This window comes from Amblyomma maculatum, chromosome 5 (genome assembly GCF_055883805.1).
Source record: "Amblyomma maculatum isolate TAMU_Amacu chromosome 5, ASM5588380v1, whole genome shotgun sequence".
NCBI lineage: Eukaryota > Metazoa > Arthropoda > Arachnida > Ixodida > Ixodidae > Amblyomma > Amblyomma maculatum.
Genome location: NC_139348.1, coordinates 145,059,116 through 145,084,981, shown reverse-complemented (window position 1 = coordinate 145,084,981; position 25,866 = coordinate 145,059,116). Strand labels below are relative to the sequence as shown.

General features: G+C 44.6%; 1 protein-coding gene and 1 long non-coding RNA gene across 3 annotated transcripts in view; one reads left to right on the top strand and one right to left on the bottom strand.

The window, feature by feature from the left end:
* The window catches only part of LOC146189851 (uncharacterized), a 42,666-nt gene extending 39,981 nt beyond the window's left edge, over window positions 1-2,685 (bottom strand). Inside the window, exon 1 of one of the 2 annotated variants that reach the window (XR_014707692.1) lies at window positions 2,540-2,685. This is a non-coding gene — a long non-coding RNA (uncharacterized LOC146189851). The remainder of the gene's footprint in view (window positions 1-2,539) is intronic. The other variant, XR_014707691.1, reaches the window with a different exon arrangement.
* The window catches only part of LOC146189850 (uncharacterized), a 387,936-nt gene that overhangs the window by 254,437 nt on the left and 107,633 nt on the right, over window positions 1-25,866 (top strand). The window lies entirely within an intron of this gene.

Genomic DNA, 25,866 nt, shown 5'->3' with positions numbered 1-25,866 from the left:
AAAAAAAACACCGGAGTTGCCCTTTAATGGTAACTGCATATGTTAGCCTGACAGCGCATTCTGTAGGCTGCTGCCAAATAATATGTTCCGGTAACAGTGCGTTTTGCACGATGACGGCAATAACGATGTCATGTTAATATTTATAGTAATCGTGAGACATATAGATTGCGTCGTGAATTAGGTCCCTGGTTACACCAGTCGGAGTTTCCGCTATGTGCATGGTTTAAGAGTGACACCGGGCTTGCCACCGGGCTTGCCACCGGGCTTGCCACCGGGCTTGACGCCGGGCTTGACGCCGGGCTTGACGCCGGGCTTGACGCCGGGCTTGACGCCTGGCGAGGGGCGGTTTAACGTTCTTACTGTTTTCAAGAAACGCAGTTGAACCATTGAAACTTCGGCAGGCAGGAGTTTAATCTTTTTCTACATATTCTCCGCGCAAAACCACGCACTTCTGCCACTGACGGACGAGGTGGCGCAGACCATCGTTCTAGACCTCTTCGTTATGCGTATTCTGGAAGTTCAAGATGAAACATTGTCGTCCTGGAAGAGTGCTAGCGTAGCATATGTTCTTCGTGTGAAGGAAGAGGAAGAAGTTATTTCATGCAAGGTCGGGTGAGCATGGAGGATGATGCATTTACATGAAGCAGGCAAAAGATTTTCGCATCTGCGCAGCAACCTTCGTCATGTGCAGCAGGTTGTTATGGGGAACACTGCGTCTGCACTCACACCGTGGTTCACGGAGCGCTAGCTCAGAGCCCCTTTTCTCATCTAAATGTCTGGCAAAGCACCAAAGACGTTGACACTCCCTTCTTGGTCGTTCAGTATTGTTTAAGTGACCTAAAATCTTCTGCATCATTTAACGACATTCTCATACGCTTGATCATCGTCTCTATACAACGCCATAAGCGCAGTATGAATCTTATTTTAGTGGTGGTCCTTTAAATGCAGAATGTGAATCACTGGGACTGCTTCCAATTTCCCAAAGGGTGCTGCTATGTTTAGTTTGATGCCTTAGCGGTATTCCGTGATGATATATTGCAGGCTATTTTGTATTGCTCGAAAACTAGGGCTGATGTACGTTCATTGAGATACTACGTATGCACGCCTTTTCCTAAAAGATGATATTGATAATACAAACTTTATGAGCGCTCTTCGTATTACCTGGCTAGACCGACCGCTTGGCATTTTTAATCAACGTATCAGAAAAGCAGCTTATTATGGGTCATTGAAAGTCAGGAAGAATATCTGTACTCCAGGTTACGACATTTATAAGAACTGCCTACCAGTACAAGGTGTTTGCTGTGTCAAAAACAGAAAACTCGGCCATCCCAGCGGGCAGAGCACGTATGTTTTTATTATGGCCTGTCTATGCATGGTGTCGTCACGGAAATCACGTAAGCGTCCTCTACGTCATGAAGAACTCAAACTGCATCTGTGGCTCATTCAAGCGGTTCCATATTATCAGCACGTAACATCAGAAAGCCAACACGAAGAGCTTTCAAAGGCATTCTCTCTTTTCTTTTTTAGGCTAAGTGCCGCGAGCCGCGATGCAGATTCTGGAATTTAAAATTTTGGGTTCGCCTTTATTGTCCCAACCTTCAACTCCACAAATTAATTGTGCGTTTTACCGGTGGTGATCAGAAAGTTGATCAGGTAGATTTGAGGTTTTGAATTTGTGTTGTATTCTATGACTTTAATATTGTCCTCCCTGCCGTGCTGTCAACTTTAAGAACTGCACAGAAGTATTCTGCACTGTTTAAAAAAACGTAAACTTGTGCTGAACAATGTGGAACACTTTTCACATGCCGCTTGCATTGAAGGCGCGCGTTTTAAATATTTACGCCGACTGTTTACGCAAGGAACGGGGGAAATGAAACTGGAATAGAAATTAAGGTCCCCCCTACGTTCCGTGATGTATAAACGCTAATGAATAAAACGTTCTTAATCGGGTTTAAATGGTACAGCGTCTTTAACAGCTCAAAAAGGAAAGATAATTATCTTAGGTTTCTTTTCTTTTTTTCTGAGATGGCAGCACTGTGCTCGTCGCACTGGCAATTAAGGTGAAAGTGCACATCTGCGACCAGTTCTGAACTTGAGCTGCGTCGACTTGAATTTTATTATGAGCATACCTTGGTATAACTAGTGCTTTCACACTAAATGGCGGCCTATGCTTTGCGTATTGTTATTTCAGCTGCAGTTCTTGCACCGCATTGAAAGCGAAACAATGAATTTAAATATAACAGATGAGTTACCGGGCCCTTATTACTCCATATTGAAGTTTTTTTCATAACTTTCTTAGTAGGAAAGGTGCGTTGGCGCGTAGGCGTTAGTAGGAAAGGCGCGAGTGCACTTGAAGGAGAATAGCATATTCCGTTTGCTCGCGTCTTCACCTGTACATTCATTGTTGGTTCAGCTACACTGAAAAAAGAGACGTGTAGCAACGTTTTAAACCTGGTACCGACAATTTAATTTGATACAAAAGTCACCTACCATATATTAAAGCGAAACCTAGCTTTTAGTATTACGTAGGTCGGCTTACCGGCGCGTCGTATCTTTACGATTGTAGAAGAACAGTCTATTACAGTTTTCCGGCGGAGTTGCAGTCTAAGTCCGTACTTAGATCCGCGTGCATAGTTCGTAGAGGACACACATTGTTCCGACCGCAGTTCGTTTACCTTCGACACTAAGGCGAGATGACGTTCGCCTTTCCGAGACTATCTCAGGAGCCAGTATTTAATTATAACATATGCCTCTGGATCACTGGTTTGCTCTCTATATAATATTTTTGTTGATTAAGAATATATTTTCTTTGGAGGCATGCGAACTTTTGGCGGATGTAGTGAGTGCTAGCATTCAACGCCAATATATTTAAATCCTAGCTGAAACAAATGCTAGCATTCAACGGCAAGATATTTAAATCCTAGCTCAAACGAATCCACAATTTCCGAAAAAGTGTCTCTGTTGTTTCTTCTGCTGCTGCATAGCGCTTTACACGAAAACTTACTTCGTCTGCAGCGGAGGGCCATTAGAGCATTATATAAGGAAAGTTTAGACACCGTAACGTTCATGGCAACACATAATATCCTACCTTTCCACGATATATACAAGCAGAAATTATCTGTGTACGTATTTTCTGAAGTGTCGAGCGATTATAATAGATTTTCTAGTCATTATCTAAATAGGGATACTGGTCACAATCTGCGGAGGACTTTCATTGTTGTAGATAAACCTCGGACTAATTATGCTAAACAGACAATTGATCATCAAATCATGAAACTATGTAATAATTACCCAGACATACTTGATATCGCAAGAACAAGTAGAAGTCTGCCAACTTTCAAACGGAGAATAAAACCTCTTTTCACTTCAATAGAAAACCAAATACATGACTAAAGTAGATGCGAAATCGAAATGTATTGTGCTATTCCTTTACATTGTTCCAGAGTTTCATAACTGTTGTTACATTTCCTTATGTTTTGTTATTGGCACGTGTCTGAATGCGTATTTTGTACTGCGGTGATAGTTTTTAACTCGGTGTTTTTGTTTCATATACGGTGAAGATTGTTATATGTAGTTGAATGTGCATTGCCTGTACTTTGTACCCGCTGCTGTTGCGCCCAGTGGGGCCAGGACCTCGTCAGGAGACTAATTACCTCCTTTTGTCCTGCCCCACGGGCAGTACCATGTATTGCCCACACAATCACTGAATAAATAAATAAATAAATGTAAAAAAAAATGTCTTCATATTTTACCCCACTGATTCACTTTTTCCTTCAAAATTTAGCTGTGGTTTAGCTTGTGGTTAAACCTGGAGTTACACCACAGCAATCTGCATAGCTACGCCTAGGTTCGGCTTGAAGGTAAAGACATGGCTTTTGCACCTAGTAGTTTACTCTATGGTTTCGGTTTTATTTATGCCATAGGGGAATCACTTCACGTATGAGCACCCCTTGCCTCTCGCGGTTGAACATTCTCATTCGGGTGTAGAAGACTTCTAGTGGTGTAAACTCTTCTCTACATCGAACGCCGGGCCACAACGCCGTCACAACGTTCGAACGAACATTCAGTCCTAGCAACTCGCTGTTGTCGTTCGTCTTTACAAACTAACCAGTTATCTGCCTTCTTCTTCTTCTTCTTCTTCTTCTTCTTCTTCTTCTTCTTCTTCTTCTTCTTCTTCTTCTTCTTCCTCTTCTTCTTCTTCTTCTTCTTCTTCTTCTTCTTCTTCTTCTTCTTCTTCTTCTTCTTCTTCTTCTTCTTCTTCTTCTCCTTCTTCTTCTTCTTCTTCTTCTTCTTCTTCTTCTTCTTCTTCTTCTTCTTCTTCTTCTTCTTCTTCTTCTTCTTCTTCTAAACAAATACAAAAGAACACCAAGTACACAAACAACTTTGAAACGTCAAACTCTACAAGACTCAAGCTTAAATGTAGCACTTTTTCAAGACTTGCAGGTTAAAGCGGACACATACCTTCGTTTCAGAGCTGCGTATTCTAACATGCTTATTATCGCTAACAAAATTAATCGCCTTTGAAAAGGCTTTTTTTTTTTAGGAATATTAAGATACAGCATAATATTTGAAAGAAGAAAAAACATCGCTCACCTTTTTCATTTCCTCTCCTTTTCTCTTCACTGTCCCTTTATTTCCGCCGTCCCAGTTCAGGTGCTTCGGGAATTAGGATATCAGACCGAGGCGGCAACAATATCTTTAGTTCATTTTGTAATTATGTTATTAAATAACCACTGCTACTATTACTACTACTGTTACAAGAAACTACATCTTTTTCACTTATAAGTAACTTGTTCGCCTGATCTTAAGCTTCCATAATGCTCCTTAGTTCTCGTAAACCCATTTCCCATTCATGTCCTTCATCTCATGGTGTGCATGGTTTTAAACTAGATATTCTTATGTATCGAATGCAGGAAATTAAACCGACGCAGTTTAAGTTGTTTTCTGCCAACTAAGCGAAATCAACGAAGGTGTTGGAAAAAATAAATAAATTTAAAACACAACCTAATGAGTATAGCTAAAAAAAAAATAAAATAAAAATGACACCAGTTTGAAAGAGGGCATGCGCTTTCGTTTTGGTGATAATTTGTTGACTTAACTTTTTACTCTGATTACATCCATCATTCCGCCGTGTCCACTTTAGTGACCAGCCTGCCTCGTCAGTTCTCGCAAGTTCTAATTTTTGTTTTCCACTCTTGAAAAGAACATTCCTCTACTGCGTAGTTTACGAGTTCGCTGTCTGAAAGCTAACGGGAACCACCGGCTCGTTGAACGAAGCATTGCTTCGCCCGCTAAAATCTTCGCGAGCTCCACCCGACGGCGTGAATTACCGTTAACTTGTTAAGCCTTAAAAAAAAAAAAAAAAAGAAGCTAGCGCCACATTTCGCCACGCCACGTTTTAAACTCGTCGCAGACGAATTTCAATCTTCTCGTCTGCTCTACACTCGGAAACCGACGAAAGCAAGGCTCTGACGTCTTTGAGTGTGTGTGTGTGTGTCTGCTTTGGTGGGTGTTGGGGGAGGATAATTAGTCCTCTTTCTTTCTTAATTCTGCACATTCCGCAAGCTGACGCAGTTTCCCTGAGAACTGAGGGGCCGTACGCGTTCAACCGACTTTCGCGTCGCGGTTGTCTCCGCATCAAGAAATTGAAAACAAAAGTACACCTTCAGTGTCGCCACTAGGAGAACGGTGTAGAACAAGGGACCAAAGAAAAAACTGTTCGAAAAGTTTGCAACCAAGAAAAAAAAATGGAGACGGCAGGAAGGTGCGAATTGAAGAAGCAGCTGTTTCAACGCTATATCGCGGCATTGTACGTTCGTGGCGCCAGAGAGAGAGAGAGAGAAAGAGCTTGCAACGCCCGAAAACGACACGAAGCGGTCGTTTCGAACACGTGGACACAACGGACAGGGTCTTCTGGCCTTCCCAGCATTGCGACGTGAGCGTTGTATGGCCGTAAAAGCTTCCCTCGCTTTTTTTTAATTTTTTTTTACTATTTATACTTTTTCGCGGGCTGCTTCGAGCCCAGATGCATCGCCGGGAGCCTACTTGCACGAGCGAGCGCATTACATAGCTGTGTAAAAACTCCAGGCTGTCGGTTGGCTGAGCTCGAATTTGCGTGGTTCTTGCAATGCCACGGCTCTAGTGTAACTTGGCACGCTCAAACTTCGCACGAACCGTTGAAACCCCACGGGAATAGGGATGCGAGTTCTGTGTTTTCGCTAGGTTGCTGAATGAAAGCATTTCAATCCCTCGCGTTTGCAGTTGCAGCTCGCGCGGGTTTGTCTATGCGGGCAGCGCAATTAGAGCGCCTTCATGTCCAGAATAAATTTCGCGCGTTGCCACTCCCAGAAATATGTTGTGGGATCGTCTCCCGTGGATTTAATGCACGCTGTTATAGGGGAGGGAAAATTGAAGAGCGGGGCCCGTTGCAAATCGGGAGCCCGCTGTCACAGCAACGGTTATAATTGAACTAGAGGCGAGTTCGCCTGTTTTCAGGCGAACTATGATTGCAAGTTTCCGGAAGTGAAGGAAAGAAATTAGGTGAATGTTTTTCTTTTCTGTTATTGCACACGCCTACTTGCTGGAGCAAATAATGTGCAACCCTACTATGCGCTAGAGAGAGGGCGTGCGGGTGTGTGTGTGTGTGTGTGTGTGTGTGTGTGTGTGTGTGTGTGTGTGTGTGTGTGTGTGTGTGTGTGTGTGTGTGTGTGTGTGTGTGTGTGTGTGTGTGTGTGTGTGTGTGTGTGTGTGTGTGTGTGTGTGTGTGTGTGTGTGTGTGTGTGTGTGTGTGCGTGCGTGCGTGCGTGCGTGCGTGCGTGCGTGCGTGCGTGCGTGCGTGCTTAATCACAAATGCTGACTGGGAGTGTCAACTAATTAAATTTTTGATTTTTTAATTTACTGATTGCATCTCGCTGTAACTATTCATGGACTGCATAACTGCGAACTTCATCCCTACAATTTAGTTGCTCGATGAATTGCTTAGTCAATAACTCTGTCAATCACTCAACCAGCGATTGATCAGCAAGTTTGTTTACCTTGCCGATTTTACTGCATAAACAAGGATGGCCCCACAACGCGAAGCTAACTGTGTTTGTCTGCATCCTCGAAGAAGGCAGTCTCCACACCCTGGATGGGCGCTCCCATTGCTTCCAGGCTGGCTACTAGCCGCCACCCCCTATCCATCACCCCTGTTTCTTCACAGCCCACCTTCGCCCACCTGAAGAGCCATCCACCACGCTGCCACCCATTCCCGCATTCAAGTGGCTCCGCCCACCGGGAAATCATATACTGCCTTCTCCCACATGTCTCCCTCCCATCATGAGCAGCGCTGCGACGCTGAAACTGAATTCGAAGACGTAGTGAGAAAGGCAGCTGTCATCTAGAAGCGCCACCCATGAGCCAAGTTCTTTTGCACCGGAGCGTCTGCAGGTTAAGATTGTCAAGTACAAAGCTTTTCAGCTTTGTACTTGGCAAAACGCACAAGTATTTCACCTCGATTTCCCCAACGTTAGACGCATCGAAACAATGGTTGCGATTCTATCATCGCGATAGAAAGATTACATAACGCATCACCAGCGGGGAAGATAGCGAATGTCAGAAAAAGGGCTCTCGGGATATCCAATACCCCATAATCGCCCACCGAACTGCAACGCCATTTGCTCTCAAGTACGATCGTTCACCTTTCTTCTCTTGTTAATTTCTTTTTTTCCTCAAATATAAACGGTACATTTTTGTATCGTTATTTAATGAGCCATTTATATTTAATCTGGATAGGTTTCAGATGAATGTACTCCACGAATTCTGAGTTATGCGTCAAATTCGTGGCGACTGTGACAACGTGCAGCTGTTCTTCGATTGTACTACCTTTTATAGGTACTTATCGATGGTTTGGTTTTTCTCTGCCGGCTGACGCAATTTACTTTTAGTTGGCTTGGTTACACTGATAAATAACCCTAGCAACAGGAGCAACAACTGTTTAATGCGCCCTTCTGTTTTCTCGACAGATACTTATGTTTCTTTTCAGAACATTACAACTGATTAGCAGCGTGATTTTTTTTTTTTTGCTTTCTTTTTCCGCTTTTCGCACTGTGCAATGAAATTCCTCTCGCCGCTACGTTAGCCTTGGACTAAAGTTTGAAACTTCTCCCGCGTTTCCTTCTCTTATGCAATGCATTATAGAATCTGCACAGAGCGCAGAGGTAAATAAGATACACGTGAAAAATTTCTCACAGGGAGTGAATAAGTAAATATCAATCTGGCCAGCATGCCTCCATGTCGACTGTAGAGCGCGTCAAAAACACGGCTCGGATAATATTTTTCTTTTCCTCGGATAACATAGACACAAAGCAACGCGAACAGCAGATGAGCTCAGATTGTTTCCTTCGCTGGTACAACAGCAGGAAGAGCTGATGGCCACCACCTTCTTGGCAGAACACCTTCTCCGCTCACCCAAACACCACGCCGGCAAGTTTGTATATCACTAGCGCGGTTTTCGCTTGAGGTGCCTTGGCTCCTGCCTGCTCTTTCCCCTCCCTCATCTTCCCACACCCAGAATTTTCTCTTCGCACATTTTGAACATTGCTGAGCCGTGTTCGCAAGTCGGAGACCGTACCTCGGCTCTGCGGTGTTATCATTTCTGGGCAACTTGCTGTACATGTACCCGCCTTTTCTCCGCAGTTATTTTTTTTTTTTTTCACCTCCGCGTAAATGCTAGGTACCTGCGGAGGTGCGCTTCTCGGGGCCTTGCATTGTTCCGCGGACTGTTGTGCACAAACATAAGAATACAAAGGAAAACAGAAAATGAGAGCACTCTCATAGGTCGTGGTGTCTCCTTTGTTATTCCTTGCTCGCCTGTGTTTAAGCGGACACGCGTTTCAGAGAAAGTCACCGAACATGTTGCGGCTGCTTCTACTGCGTTGTTTCTTTCCTGGCGCACGTGTTATTGCAAAGCCAGAAAGCAGAGCCGGGTGCGTTTGGCCGGCCAGTTTTCGCTTTTGTGGGATCTTGCAGAGCCGACGGCCCTAACTATCGTCTGCGAACTCGCAGAAATCTAGTGTCGTTTGCGTTTCTCGCGTGCTTTTCGTTTTGCCCGTTTGCTGACAGACGTCATGCGTGGCCCGAAGCAAGTCCTAGTTTGTCGGACGAGTTCAGTGACCTTCAAATAGACGCTGAACTTCGCATCTGGAGTGGGTATCACGTTTTAATAAAACTTACGCTGCTTTCCTTGAAGACGTAGCTTATATAAGCCAGACAGCGTCATTAAATTGAAACACAGTCGGAAAAAATTACAGAACATTTTCTGATGTTACGACAACATTTCCCTGTGGATTTTGACGGGAAACCTGTTGTGACAACAGAACATTCTGTCGTAACATCAGAAATTTCTGTACTTACAACAGAAAAGTGCTACAGAACTACAGACAACCGAAATATACTACAGAAAAAACTGCATAACTACAGAAAAGTACTACAGAACTACAGACAACAGAAATATACTACAGAAAAACTACAGAACTACAGAAAAGTACTACAGAACTACAGAAACATCTGATGGTTACGACAGAACTACAGGATATATTGTCGCATTTTTGACACAGTTCTGTAGTTTTTTTTTTTTTTTCAACTGGACGTGTCGCCCTCAGCGGCTGATATCGCAAATAAATTATGATGACGTAAACAAATGTTTTTCTCTTCTCAAATCTCCGAGTTTCACCTGCTATCGACCTGTGGCTGGCGACCTAGGAATCCCTAATTCCCTCGCCGACATCCCCAACGCTCATCACGAGTGTTAGCTGAGTCAAAGCGGAAGCTCAGTAAAGTTCATATAACGTTTTAAGAAACGTAAACCAGCGCGTAATGCGGGACGACGCGTAGACAACGAAACTCACCGTCTGGTGTTTCGCGCTGATTTACCTTTCTTTAAAGTTTGATCGGAGTGACAGAAAAACATATGCCGGCCTAATATTTAAACTTTTCAGCAATAAACGATTTCTCGCTGCGAACGAAAACGCGGCCAATCGCAGTCTGAAGTCAGACGTGTTTACAAGGTCGAGAATTCGCCCGAAGAACACTGTCATGGTTGACAAAGGGCAAAATATGTCACGCCGGGAAGAGCCTTTTTCCTCTCATTTAAATCTGTTACGCGGCAGAGGATTGTAATAATGATTACATCTTAGCCTCATGTTAAAGGGTTCTGTGCTCAAAACTGGGTAATGAGACCACTGTAGCGAAAAAGGTGACCCTATACAGCATCGAGATGAACGGGTGCAAACCTGACAAAACTCATTGCTTCATCCAGAGTACAGCACTTGTCATACTTACAGGGTGTAGTGGAGGAAATGGAAGCTTTTTTTCCTGAGCAGCAACGCGACTTCATGATCCTACTCTCGACCTGTCTACGCCTTCGTTTTCTCTTCGCTTCGTGAGGGGAAATTAGCTGGCGTGCCACGTATTTGAAAACGCACAATATAGGTTACTCACTATTGGACACCTCATAGTTACAAAACATTTTCTGTTGCTAGTAAACATGATAGATCATAAGCTAACTGAGGAGGTCAAGAGGCCTGCTTACATTGTCTCGTTGGCTGCAACCAACTCCGATTGTGAGGTCGCAGCATTCTTGAGACCCGCCCTACCATTCATTTTTTAAGTGCGGGGAGAACTAAGGCTTCCGGCGTTAATGTGGCTGTTTGCCCCGCAAGGAATACTGTAAGTGACCTGACGGTGTTAGGAGGCCGGAAATCGTAAGTCGCTTCCAAGCTGTCATCTGTGAGAATGCGAGAATCCCAAGAGGTCCATGAGAGCCCTCGTCAAACAGTGCCTTGTTGATACGAAAATGCTGCCAGTATTTAATGAGGACCTTCATACCTCTGTTCCCTGGCAGTTAACTCAGCCCACTGTTACGCATGGCGCATGGTTCAAGGACTCTCCACTAACCAACCACCTAACCACCGCACCTTGCATTGGTGTTGTGTGGTTTGCTAGCGGAGAGTCGTTGAACCACGGCTGTTTTGGATGCTGTGAAAAGCATACCTGAAGCACATCTCATTGCTAGCATTTGACAGCGATTTCGCTAGTCCTGACATTGGGGTAGAGGATCCGCTCACATTCAGGAAGTACCAGGTTCGATCCCTGGTGCCGCTGTTCACCCACCGGTTTTCAATGGGTACAAAATTTCTCCCGGCCTGGTGCTCGGCTCTTCTGGAATGAAATGTTAGGAAAGGGGTCAGCCTCCGTGTCTCAGAGTCTGCATGCCATTATCGAAGCTGACGGCGACTATATTGAATCATTATTCAATGTGCGTGAGGTCACATATACATAACATTAAAAGGTATAGTAAACTCTCTGTCTCTCTGGTCAGTTCCTTGTTGCCTGCGAGCGGAACTTTGTTCTGAAATGTGTCCCGCACCCGGTATTGCCTGCACACTGGAGTCGGTTTAACGATGTTTTTCTTTTTTCTCCCCTCCTTCCCCTCTCCAATTATGGTCCACACTGTTAACTGATAATGAGCAGAGTGCACACGCTGTGGTGGCTGTTTGCCCGATGCCGCAATTAATAATGTCTGACCCTAAATTGGGTGATCGTCGGCCACTTATAGTACCCCGGAATCTTAGTAATTGCGTCGCGACATTGCCTCTGCGGACGGAATGCATTGACAAGTGCGTAAATAATGAACGCACACCGGCTCATGCTTATATTTTATAACATGTCGTGTATGTCAGTAGTGAGTAGCCGAATCAGACAATTTCTGCTGGTTATAAGTCGTGAGAGAGCTGTAACCTAGGAGGCAGGTCTGACGTCACAATTTCAAGACGCCTTTAAGTTCTTACATAATAAGTTCTCCATTCTCTCTAGACCGCACTGTAATAAACACGATCGCTAAAACTGCCCCGTTTTGCTATTCCAAAACAAGCAACACAACTTCTATGCGACGAACACGGTTTATAGTTTGTTTCGAATTGTAAGTTGTTTTCCATTTGGTCACTTTTTTCCTGGCTTCACAGCAGTATGTTTTTTCGCGCGTGTCAGGTAATGCTATTCCCCAGCTGGCCCGATTCTATCGATCCTTTAATTTCGTAACACTTTCCAACTGAACACATGAAAGAAAACGAAGCGGCAGGAGATAACACATTGTTTCACGCCTACATAGGCATAATGACGATGAAAAAAAGAAACCTCCCTTTCATTCGGCATTATAAAAAGAATGCACACAGAAAGCGAAACTTGTATAATGTCATTCTGGCTTGCTTTTTTTCCGCGCGAAAAAAAGAAAAAAGCGCGGGAGGTGTGACGGAGGTCATGATCGAGTTTCGAGGTGCCACACAGCACGCCAACCTGTCCGCGTCTCAGAGAACACGAAAGCGCGCAGCTTTTAAAAAGCGTCGCAGCTGCGCGCACGCATTCTGTGGGGTCTGTCGGCTCGATGACGTCACAGTTACGTCACCGGACACGTTCGCGAGCAGCTGCGCGGTAGATGGCGAGCTACTTTCCTCTTTTACCGCGAGCCGCGCGCGGAAAGAACTTGGGCGCGCAGCTGTTCGCAGCGTGAACAGAACTGCCAAAGGAGGATGTTATTCGTTTCTCCTCTTTGGGTCTCCAATGCACTGTACGTATGTTGCCTCGAGCGCTGCGAATGAATGCGACACCCCGTTCCCTCCTCACGCATGTCGTCAGTTAGTTGTATGCAGTGACGAGCTTGGTGCGTCATCGGCTGAAATGGAAGTTACAGCTGATTGGGAGAGCCTTCGTTCATTACCATGGGGTTTCGTACAAAGTGGCTTTGTAATCTAGGCAAGCACAAAAAAAAAAGCAATTCGCGGTTGTCATTTGTAAACACATGACGCTTGTTTTGTTTGCGTCAAAACTGAGGAAAAGCATGTTCAATTGGAACCGAGCTCCTTGGTCTGCGCAAATCGTTTCTGGCATTCAAGAAAGCGAGCACCACTTCATGGCTCATCTTCATTCCGTGACCATAATATAAGCGCGAGAAAAATCGCAGCTCTCGCGGTTTGCTCCAATTGGATCTGAAGAATGCTTTATTTTTGTTCCATTTCTTTATGTGCACTGTCTTCTTGATATTCCTAAGGTAGCAGAAATATTGAGGGGATAATTTAAGAGGCACTTAGCCGTTGATTACGCGTGACTGCTCTGAGGAACTCTTTGTCCCCCCAATATAACCGGGAAAGCCGCAAATGTAAACATAGATGTAGAGCTTATGCCCTCTATCATGGCCTCGAGGGAATGCCATTGTTGCAACTCGGGGAGCACACCACTGCGCCGTGCTCTCTACATGGTCATGCGGATGATGGGGAAAGAGTAGCGTCGTATTATTCGCAAAGATGCCGTCGATGACTACGGACCTGACCTGCTCCCATAGACTCCCATCGTTGGTTAGTCGACGGGTCGGCTTCCGCCGGAAGGTTAACTCAACTTACGACTGGCAGTCCCTCGTTGCACATTACGCGAATTCGAATTCGACCGGACCCGCACTTGTACAATTTGGGAAGCCACAATATTTGCCTGAAAAAAAATTTGGAGGACGCTTAAGCTTCGCCTTCAAGAGTGGAACGCGATAGCGTTATTGCACTTCGTCGAGAAAACTTATCAAACGCAAGGGTATTGGGGCATCCTCGCACCGGTACCCGCGCGGCCCGAAGGGGAGAAGCGGGTGAGCGAAGATAGTGATCTAAAGAATGGAAAGACGCTTGATTCTACAACCCGTGAGGGTGCACGGCGAAACGTCAGGGGCGAGTGGCGCGCCACGTGTCGGGGCAGCGCCGCACATTGCGAGGAGGGGTTCTTCTGTGTTTATTTATGAAGTGCATACCGGGATTTATCGCTCACTGCCAACGACGCCGACGACACCGGCTTTTCTGGGACACGAGCTCCTTAACGCTACCGCGTTAAAACCGTCTGACCAGTGCATATAGTGCTGCGTCATTCAGTAGGAGCATATAGAGGAAGCTATGGTGTGCGATCTCTGAGTGGCGACGGCCTCGGTCGTGGTTGTAAGCGTGACACTCCACTTCAACCTTAATCCTACCTTTCTTGCATCACATCTTGGCACTTTGTCACACCTACCTGTCGTGGTGGCTTAGTGCATGGTTCTGCTCGATCACATAGTTAACGACCCGGGTTCGCTCCCGGCCGTGCTGGAAAGCACGAAGCGTCCGTCTACTGTGTGACATCAGTGCATGCTAAAAAGCTACATGTGGTTTAAATTTTCGGAGCTCTCCACTACCACGTCTCTCATAGCCTGGATCGCCGTATAATCTCATATCCTCTTATATACTACAAACCTAATTTCAGCCATGAAATTAGGAGACGCCTGCTTCTGGGAAAGAGAGCAATGGTTAGCCTTGACCGCCTAGTAAAGAGCAGATACATTAGTCTGCCAACCAAGATCCGTATAACCCGTGCTATGGTCTTTCCAGTTGTGATGTATGGATGCGAGAGTTGGACTGTGAAAAAGGCTGACCGCCGAAGAATTGACGCGTTTGAATTGTGGTGCTGGCGAAGACTCTTAAGAGTTCCTTGGACTGCCAGAAGATCAAATCAGTCGATATTGTCGACCATAAACCCTGACTGCTCATTGGAGGGTCAAATTCTAAAGTTAAAGCTCAGCTACTTTGTTCATCTGATGAGAAGAGAGGAGTCGCTGGAGAAAGATTTGATGTTGGGAAAGGTTGAGGGTCGCCGGAGAAGGGGTAGGCAGCGAACGCGATGGTTAGATGGCATTCTCGAGGCACTGCAGATGAAGCTATGTGATGTTAAGAAGATAGTGAGAGACCGGAAAGCGTGGCGTGACGTGGTCCATAGGGTCACGAAGAGTCGGACACGACTGAACGCCTGAACTGAACGATCATGTATGGCACGACATGGAGCCGCGAGGTCCCCGCTCCGAGCTCCTTGGGTACTTATTATTACGAAAGCAATACTACGCCAGGTCTAACCGCTCGTTGCTGTGTGCCGCGTTCGTGTCCGTGGTCCCTGAGCCGGCGCTGCGCCTAGCAGAAGAAGAAGAAGAAGAAAAGAAGAAGATGATAATGATGATGATGATGAAAAAGAAGAAGAAGAAAAAGAAGACGGAAAAGGAAAAGAAGAAGAAGAAAAGAAAAAGAAGGAAAAGAAAAAGAACAACAACAACAACGCTTGGTCACCCACAGCTAATGCTTTCGCTCCACCTTCGGTTCAGAAGCGTTGAACCCTTCAAATTTTTTTAGATTACACTTCAGAAAAGTGCTTTGGGCTACTATGCAGTGCAGAGACAAGGTTGACTCGGACCCTTATGTGCCAGTGTACTGTCCGCTGTACTGCTGACTGCATGGAATCTCTTAGAACGTGCCCGTCACCGAGGCGCCGTCACAGAGGCGAAATACGACTTTTTTCCTTCATATATTGCGATGTTCTTGACAACGCCGAGAAAACTGTGCGGGCTCAATGTGCCTGCAAGTAGACGAGTTAGCCGCCGAGATTGACAAAGACATAAGCACATGTCACCATGCTACTTTTTTTCTGGAAACAACTTACGGAGAAAATTCCTGCTTCTCATCTTAATGAAAAAGCATTATATGTCCCACTGCGATAAAAGACAGCATTCGTTTGACATGACACAAAGATGCTCCCAAAAATTCCACCGATGGCAGCAAAAATGGATGATGTCATCAAGCGGCCGTACGAAGCACACGAAAATCAGATGGATGCATCCATACCCATTTGCGTCCGAGGCCACCGCCGCCTCAAACAATCACATACATGTAATTCGCCTATGTATACCCTCCAACGGCTAATCTCCACTTGGCACCAGATTTTTTCCAGATATTCGTGTGGAGTAGTGACGCGACCGCTTTACAAGCAGCGTTCAGATTGGTGTCATATGCTTTCTTTTTGAATAAATTATGCATGTGCTGGTCACGTTCGTGGTTAGCCCGCGACAAGGATTAAAACCAACGACGTGTTCGTCTTCTATTGTAAGCAGTCAAACCGAGGTTTCGGTGAACGCTCCTCCCAGATGCTGCGTGAAGCATGACAGTCTACGACCAATTCGCAGGCACACGCATTGAACACAATACGGCCAGAAAAAGCCTAAATACGTGCCGAAAACGTCACGAGAGACCTTTCACCCGCGGAGATGTAATGCTTTCGCGCTCATGCACGTAGGCTCTCCTAAGTGTCTCTATACAAAATTTCTCGCTTTTTCTTTTCTATAAAAGCCCTCTTGTCGTCCCTTTGTCAACAGAACGCCATAACTTATGTTCAGTTTGCATTGTATATCTATTTAAAGACAGTTCACGGTGATCAGTTTTGCACAGCTTTCAGTAATTATTCCTTGGCGAGCAAGTCTGCTCTGCTCCTCAATCGCTTAATGCTTCAATTTCTGCCATAAACGTCCCTTTAGAAGTCCTAATTTCAACGCTAAACACCAGCTGTTCGTCGCCTAACGCGGCTTAGACTATTCATCCGACTTCAGCATGTTCGATCTTCTGCTGGAACGCGGTTACGTAAAACATTTTTATGCTTTCAAATCGGATGACACGTGGAAGAATTGTGCTGCTGTACACATCATCGTACAGTTTCGCGTTACAAATGAAACTTAGTTGCGTGCCGAACTCTTAGTATTGTGCGGTGGCAAAGTATAGTTTAGTATTCCCAGCTGGTCCACAATCTCAACTCTATGGGCGGGGTGTACAGGAGAAGGGAGCATCCACAGGTGGTGTCCGCACTCACACCCGCACACCCGCACACGCGCACACGCGCACACGCGCGCACACGCGCGCGCACACACACACACACACACACACACACACACACACACACACACACACACACACACACACACACACACACACACACACACACACACACACACACACACACACACACCCGCGTGCGCGCAAGCACGCGCGCACGCACACACAAAGCTGGTGCGTGGAGAGCTGAGCATGCACATACGCAACTAGTAGTGCGGAAATCGCGCATGTGCACGATGACCTGATTAACTCGAGCGATTGATATCCGTCAAATATACATACGTGGCAACGATGTGGCGTGTATCAACGATGTGTGCTGCTGCACCAGTACACGTGGGAGCATGTTCGTTTTTTCACAAGCCGGTTAGTTGATGTATACAACATGTTATCCACTCGCTGTCAACTCGCGGAACGTGACGGAGTTCGGAACGGAGTTGTTCCTGCATATCAATTTAGCGCATTCGCAGAAAGTGGGAATTTATTTTCGACGCAGCTGCGTGCAATTTTCAACTCCATATCAGCCGACATACGCATATCCCAAGGACCGGGAAAGTGTTGCGATACTATTGTTGTTCGCTAATGTACCGTTTAATCGCATTACAATAAGACTTTGTGCGAATATCTTAAACTTACAGACTACGTGGTATCGAAAGAAATATCGAGGTTGCACCATTCTTAAAGACAGGCGTGTTACGTGCTCCTGGATGACAGGTGGTCTGGCCCCATTTTCACATTATTCGCCTGAGTGGTGCTCGTATTCCGATATGAGCACTGTCTTTTCATAGTTATTTTAAGGCGCGGCCGTTAGTACCCCATGGTTAAAAATAATTAACCAGTGGTGTCGGCGGCGTACGTCGTTTGCAACCTAGCATCCTCGATAAATCGTGTGCATGCCTCTGACAGGCCTCTCTGTAGCAAGAGATGTTACCCCCAGGTCGCGCAGGCACGTTGGTAGGGCTCGCTTAAAAAAGGGACTTTCTACATTTGGCGGATGGCCTTTGACATAATGCAGTAGCATAGTGTATGCCAATGAGAGAGCTTTTGAATCATGCCAGTCGCTAAACTCCGCTTCAAGAAGTGGCTAGATTTTGTGTACATTTTTCGGGTGCCTATGAATTCTCGCGCCATCTGGAAGCGGTCAGTGGAAGCTTTTTCCAATTGCCGTCATTTCCTTTTGGAAATCGCACATTTCTCTCTACTTCTACATCTTAATTAACTGTATTGCTGTTATATTTAAGACGTTTTGCTACTCCAAGTCTTCGACTAATTTTATTTTCCGTGGTGATTGTGCGTTTATCAACAATCTGAAAATTTAGAACACAGACGCAGTTTCCTTTAATGGCCACGGGCGCCGCTACTATTCGCATGCACCCGAATTTTGACCAATCAAAATCGTTGCTTTTTATACATGAGCCCTATGGGAGGTCTCGCAACAGGTAGCTTTTTTCTACGATTCCTCCATCTGTAGTTTTAGATGGGAAATAAACTTTGAGAGTCAAGGTAGTATTGAAGAACACTGTGTCAATGAGTAGCTGTGAGAAAGTAGACGCACGTCATTAAGGTATTAATGATTACGCTAGGAGCGTGCATTCCAAGCAGGAGCCGCTATGGGAGCTTCAGGAGGAAACCATTAGCACTGCGAGATCATGCCCTTAAAAGCAGAGCTCAACTACCACAAAGGTCTGAAAAATCTGAAATGATCTACGTCAGCCCAGCGAAACATCTGCAAACATCTCGCCTTCCACGAATACGAATCAGTCAAATATGTTAGCTTCATTAGTATCCGCTTCATTAACTGCAGAAATATGCCTCTTATTTTTTCACATTTACAATAATATATATTTCGTAACGTGAGCGGCAGAAGAGCGGCAATGAATCTCATTGGTCGCCTCTGAAGTTTCTTAAGCGAAGCGTGCACAGCTCGTTAGGTAAAAAAGACGTAGCCCTAACTCAAATTAAGAAGAACGGGATCCGAGAAAATACACACTTTATTTCGGCTCAGAATTGTGAAGCAGTTGTTCATTGTAGAGCGTTCAGGATGACGTCACACCTTTTTGCTTGCCCTCTGACATCAGTTTTATAGTCAAGGTGGAAGGTAGTTTGCGACAGTGACTCGAAACGACGATACGTACACCTCGGATAAGCGTATGATTTTAAATTTAAAACTTTTCAAAATGGTATTTTAAATTTTTTTATTTTTAAAAGTTAAAAAATATTGATTTTTAATTTTTGAAATTTTATTTTAAATTAGATGCTGCGCCTTTTTTTTCCTTCCTAAATGAACTGATTTAAAAAAATTAATAATGTAGATTCGTGAAATGAAGGGGCGATGTTGGGAGGCGCTTCATGTCTACTTTAAGGCAAACCTTCAGCGTCCCCTTAACGTTTTCACTTTCCTCCTTTGTAGGCGTCCAGCTTTAAGCCTAATTATATAAACTATCAACGCGATACCTCGGTACTCAATTTCTGTGCTCCAGTGGAATAGCCGCGTATTCGACCCATTTAGGCTCCAACGTTTTCGCCGTGGAAAACTTTTTTTTTTCACCCAGATATTTACACCTGAGACAAGAGATTCGTACATCCAACTAGACAAGTTAGAAGGCGCGTTTTTAAACGTAACGTCGAAAACACGCGCCATGATTACGAAGTCAAGGGCTGCTACCGAAAGCCTTTTTCCCTCCGTATTAATTTTTCATGTTGTCATTATTCGCATTTTCCATTATGAAGGCTGTTTTGCATTGAGTATTTCAGATATGTAGAAATGAGTGTAGTGCCACCAGTTTTCGTGCATTTACGCTAGTTCCCTACCACTGGTGTTCATGAGGTGCGGAGCTCTTTTTATGTTTATGTGGGGGGGGGGGGGGGGATCAGGTACACAGCTTTACGAGAATGGTGCACCCGTCCCAATCTTTTTACGGGCACCTTAACATCTTTCTCGCTAAATGTTACACTTGGGTGTTCAACGCTATCAGAGTTGTCGCCATTGTACTCAGGTGCGAGCCTAATTCACGGTCATGGAAAAAACATGACTCTTTGCCTTTCCTACAACCGCAGTGGCCTGTATTATGTGTTTCCTGCTCGTCTTCAACACTATAGGCGCCCTCAAATATATATCTCTGTTCAGCATGCTCAACTAGCCATAACCAACGGTATATATAAGGCTGCACAAGAATCGCCACATAAATTGTTTCTCCGAGTACAGATTCCTTGCGAATGAGAAAATTTGTCTGGATTTGCTCATTTAAGTCGTCTTTCGTGTCACTTTCTCAAATACGGAGCACCGCTGGAATTGCAAGCGACCCTGTCAACACCAGAAAATCCGTGGATGTCATTTCTCTGACGAAAAACGACTCCGGTAACTTAATTTTGGATATTCCCAAAAAATCTACCATTTTCCATGCTTCCGCCATCTGCAGTCGCGTATACTGTCCTTTGCTCTGAGGTGCTTTCTGCCGCTTTGCTTTTTTTGAAGCGCTCAGCGAGAGGAGATTGCGATGACAAACGGATCTCTCGCGTATTCTCTTTTTATTCGTTGCCGACTGGACTCGCTATCTATTGCGAGAGAATTTTGTTTGTCGATTTTTTTTTGTTGCACCCTTTTCTATCCTGACACAAGAAGCGTGCTCGGAGAGGCTTAAAGAGGGCGCGTTCTCTCGCCTCGTTACTTCATATTTTTGTTTATTTTACTGTCACATTTGCGCCTCCCGGTCTTTGCAGAGAGGGGGTGGCTGAGTTACTAGGAGCAGACGACGCGTTTGGGGGCCACTAGGAGCAGACGACATGAAAACCGTTTCTGCTGAAAGTGTCGCTGGGTGAGGGGTGTGAACGGAGCCCTTAAACATTCAAGAAGCTGCGCTGCTATGTGGGAGTTAAGTTTCTCTTTTCACTCCTCCCGGGTAAGAAAGGGACGGAGGAGTTTGGAGAAAAACGCATTTTTATCAAGGCGATCAGGGCTGTCAGGAGTGCGAAGAAGGGGTCATGCCTCCCTTTCCAGTGTTTTCTGAACGAAGAGGGCTTACTTTTGGTCGATGTCTTCATCTTACTCTCGCAGACCTGTTTTAGGTCTCTTTCAAAACAATTTCCTCTTCTTACTATTTGATTTATCTTTGATTACCTCTCAGCATTTCTCACACCCAGCTGATGTTCACGGTCCTTCCTTGAGATCAACCTTATCTCGTCAACTTATCTTTTACCGTTGTGACTCTTTGGTTGACAGGTGACTGCAGGGCTGTCTCCGTACGAATATAAAGACTTCTAAAGTAACATCACGCTGCATTTAGCTTCTCCACCCTTAACTACAGCAACAATGAATAGTGTTAGTACAGCGCTAGTTTGGTGGATTTCCTTATCTTGTACATCGATTTATTTTTGCTGTTTTCGTTTCTTCGATATGTATTACCTACTTATATCTTGCTCCATGTTACTAGAACACATCTCCCGGTGTATTCCGACTCGTGAAGTCCTATTGTCAACGCGGGTGGTATTCAGCTTCAAACTTGTTCAACTGTGATCGTCACCTTCGTCTTGCTCAGTACACGATGCGGTGATTACGGCTTCGGCTGCGCTTGACCCACTTTAACTTACGAGTTTTACCGGGGCTAATGTATTATTTTTTGACGCGTCGTCCACTGCACAAGCGCTTCTCTTCAGGATGTCTCTGCGCTTGCTCAATCCCGCTTAGGATATTGCTGCACACTTCACATTCACGACAAACTTCCTCCACCGCATTAATCCGTGCATGAGTGGTCTACAATCACTAATCTTGCTTATTGCGAACGCCAGCATGCTCTCGGAGCTCTAATAGAAACCCAGAACGGTCGAACTACACTGTTTGGAAATGTGCTATCGTCGACTGAGGTCATCATTCAGGGACATAAGCAGGAGGTAAGGAGAATTTACAACCCGGCGGAGCTGCTAGCTGACCTTTCGATCGACCGACCGAATGGCTACTCGCTGTCTGAATGACTGACAGACCGACAGACTTTTGATGGGCCTACGAAAAGAAAGACAGCGGGAGAAAGGGGAAATGAAAGGCAGGGCTTTAAACAGCATTATTGTATGGTATAGGCTGCGCTTCTATGCGGAAAATGGCGAAAGGCGTGAGAAAACTATGCAACGTTTCCTCATAACAGGTGAACTAAACTAAACATTGCTATGTCAGTGTCGCTTTTTTATCGCGCATGTCTTCGTAACCGAAAATTTCTGCAGTAACTTGTTGAATATAGAGAGAGATTGATGGGTATGCCAAGTAGGACAAAACAAGCAAGACGAGTGTGAGAAGTGCCTTTCTCGCCGCTAAGACTGGATGAAAAAAAAGAAAAAAAAAACACATGATGCACACCCCGAGTAAAACCCGATATAAAACGTAGAAACAGGAATACTTTTAGACAATTTAAATAGCCAGCCTAGCTTAAAATTCAAAGTCCGACAGTGTAGGAACGAAGTAAAAAGAACATATACAATATTTTACAAGTTAAAATTCCAGCCTTGCTTAAATTTCAGTGCTCATATAGCGATGTGGAAATAAATTTGGGAAATATATTTAAAATATAAATGGTAGCTTTGAATATCGAGGGAAACATCGAATATTTAAAGCGCATCTGCACGCAATTGGAACTGCATTTTTTTTTTAATTATGCAGCGGAATATTTCAGTTTGTTGAAGAAATCAACGAGCAAGCCTCTACAGTGTATGCATGATTCGGATGGCTAAGATACGGGCTGCAACGTTGTTTTTGTTGGCGGAAACAGCACTTCATTTTTAAAAACTAAAAGGCATCGGTGTAGTGCAGGAAAATGTTCCATATAAAACGACTACAATTATTTACAATAACAAGGTTATATTTCAATGCCGAGCAATAGGGGCCTAAAATATCACTTCTGTCGTATGAAAATTGCGCGGCATATTTTCGCAATAGCGCAATATTTTGCAATGTTTCGTCGTATAAAACCTGATAAATACAAAGCGCTGCGCGGAATCGCTATATTGCTGCGTTGCTGCCAGTGAAGCTCACCGGGCTTTGCCTGCGAAAGAAAAAAAAATCATCAAATGCTTGTTGAATACACTTTTATGCATTCCGTCTGACTAGAACAACGACAATACAAAGCAGACTGACGATCAGTGTCAAGTATGGGCCTTCAGTTTGCAATATTCGATTTGCAAACGACGTTTGGATAAAAGTCATATCCCTCGTCTTTAGACTCCATAAAGCCCCTTTTCCTTATCAACGACACCTTCATCATCATCATCATCATCATCATCATCATCTGCAGCCTTACCAGACCCACTGCAGGGCGAAGGCCTCTCCTATATTTCTCCAATTGACCCGGTTCACTGCTAGCTGCATCCACTTGACCCCTGCGAACTTCTTAATCTCATCCGCCCACCTAACATTCTGCCGCCCTCTGCTACGCTTTCCATCCCTTGGAATCTAGTTTGTTGCCCTCAGCGACCATCGGTTATCCTCTCTTCGCACTACATGCCTTGCCCATGCCCATTTCTTCTTCCTAATTTCCACTAGATTGTCAGTAACTTGAGTTATTTCTCTGACCCACTCTGCACGCTCCCTATCTCTTAATGTTACCCCTACCATTTTCGTTCCATAGCCTTCTGAGTTGTCCTCAACTTAAGTAGAACCCTCTTTGTTAGCCTCCACGTTTCAGCCCCATAGGTGAGTACAGGTAAGATGCAACGACACCTTGAATAAAATCAAATCTGTAATAAGCTAATATTATCACAATTACTCACACCCTCGTACTGCCTATTTTAATAGCCTCGTAATACTGTGCATGGTCTGTTTTCTCGCATGTTTCGCCCATATTAAATAAATATATCCGCAGCGTCTCTCTCCCTCTCTCTCTCTCTCTATTCGTTTTCTTCTCTTTTTTTCAGTGAAATGAGCACGCAATATGGCAGCGAAGGAACCACTTTCTGAGCGACGATTTTGATTGGGCCTCTCTGTTTCCCCTGTCCGCCTTTCTGCCGGTTTTACAATCTTTGCATCTAATGCTTCCGTTTTTAGCGGACTATGAGATTGGAACACATTGGCATGTTTTAATAAAATCATGACAACTACCATTTTCACTCTGATAATAGGTTCATTTCGCCCTCGATACAGCTCACAGAATAAATGGAACGTTAAATACAACATTGGAAGCGGCGCACAGTATTCTTGCTTTTTTTTTTTCGTGTGGTTGACTTAGCGTTGATATTCGGTATAAGCCTGCTCTTGTATATGTAGTGCAATAGTTTTTTAATCGTGTTCGTTACGTCTGTGAAGAAATGTTCTATTTGCTCCTCAGCTTTGTCACGATACATGACCATTTTGGCATAATCCTTCGTATTTTAGAAATCGTCTTACTTTTGTCTTTTGTTCAAGCTTTAAGTCAGGGTCGGGCAGTCTGTAACGTTTCGTCACCTCTGATTAGATGGTACTTCTTTCTTCTTTGCATCTTACCTCTTTGCTTTCATTACTTCTTTCTCGTCCAGATAAGTATTAAATATGGGACTAAATATCAATTGAAACAGGTAGTAGCGGGAATTTTGTCCCTATACCAGATACCTTTTTGCACCAGGAGTTGGTGAGAGTTTACAAAATACACTTAGTGAAACAATAACTCATCATTAACGACTACGAAAGCTATACAGGATAGCTATATTGTATTCATGCTATCAGATGAACTAACAAGGAAGGCTAGTAGCTGCCGTGATGGGGCGAGAACGAACTCATCAGAAACTCAGAATGCGCACATGACTGCTATAATGTTCAGGCGGATCATCCAAGGCGGCGCATTTGCCAACATACCATAACCAAAGTAGTTGGGGTATTAACTTCTGCCCTAGATGACCTCAAGCGGTACCTTATACACTTGCTATATTTCAGCGAAATGCCACGTCTTTCATTTTAATTGTAATTGTCACTTGCTGTCCGCAGGTCAGAGTTCTAACCTTCTCCACCTACACCGCTTCATACTTGTTATTTCCTCTATGTCAACGTACTTCATTACTCTTTCGTTCTTTGAACTCTATCCAGATTCAGCTGATACCGCAGATTCTTCTGTACTCAGCTGAGACCAGCCGAAGGTCACCTATCATCTCTTGCTCATTACAATACCTTGTCCCCTCACCTGGTCGAGAGAAAAAAGCAATGATGCGGCTCTGTTACTTCTCTTAACATATACAAAGACGGGTTGCCAGTCGACTCGTCGGCAAAGCCTTGCCTTAAGTGCATGTCGGTGTACTTGTAAGTGTATAACATTCATGTGTTGTCTTCTCGACTATGTATACAAAGTCGTGAGTAAGCCCAAAGTAATGGTCTCCGGATTTATTTTGCCCTTGTGACATTCTTTGACGCTGTACCAATATTGTGATTTTTATTGCGATCGGCCTATCGCGTAGTCCGTGGCCGCAGTCACGAATGACTGTGAACAGCCGCGAAAAAGAAGACGACGACGACGACGTAGAAGAAGAAGAAGACAGCCACGAAGAAGAACAGGAAGTAGATGACGACGAGGAACAGGAAGACAACGACGAAGAAGGAGACGAAGAAGAATACAACGACTACGAAGAAGAAGTAGACAAAGATGAAGAAGATGAAGAAGAACTCTCGGTCACCAGCAGCTAATTCTATCGCTCCACATTCGGTTCAGCAGCGTTCAACCCTTAAAAAGAAGCTTTCGCAATTCAACTATATAGGGTTAGCCAGAGCTAAATCACAACTATTTTTTTGTCTATTCGCCTCCATTTATTTACAATATAGTGCAGCCCGAGGGCCAAGCAGAGTCCGAAACTCCGACCTACGCGACCAGGGTGTCATACGTCGCTCCTGGACTTCAGTAGTCTAAAGCCATAGCTACCAAGTGACAGTGTCGGACGCCTTCAAAAATCCATTCGTGTCTGCGTAGCCAGTTAATAAAATAAGGATGATCTACCAGTGTACAACTGGCCACGCATTTACGTCGACACGTGGTAATTATTATGATTTTATAAGGTATTTTATCGCATGCATTTTGAGCCCTTGTGAATACCACAACTGCTCCTGGCTTGTTAAGGTACTATAAACGCAGACAGCAACTCGCGAAAGCAAAAAATGCATTCGAGAAGTGTATTACCTAAGCTA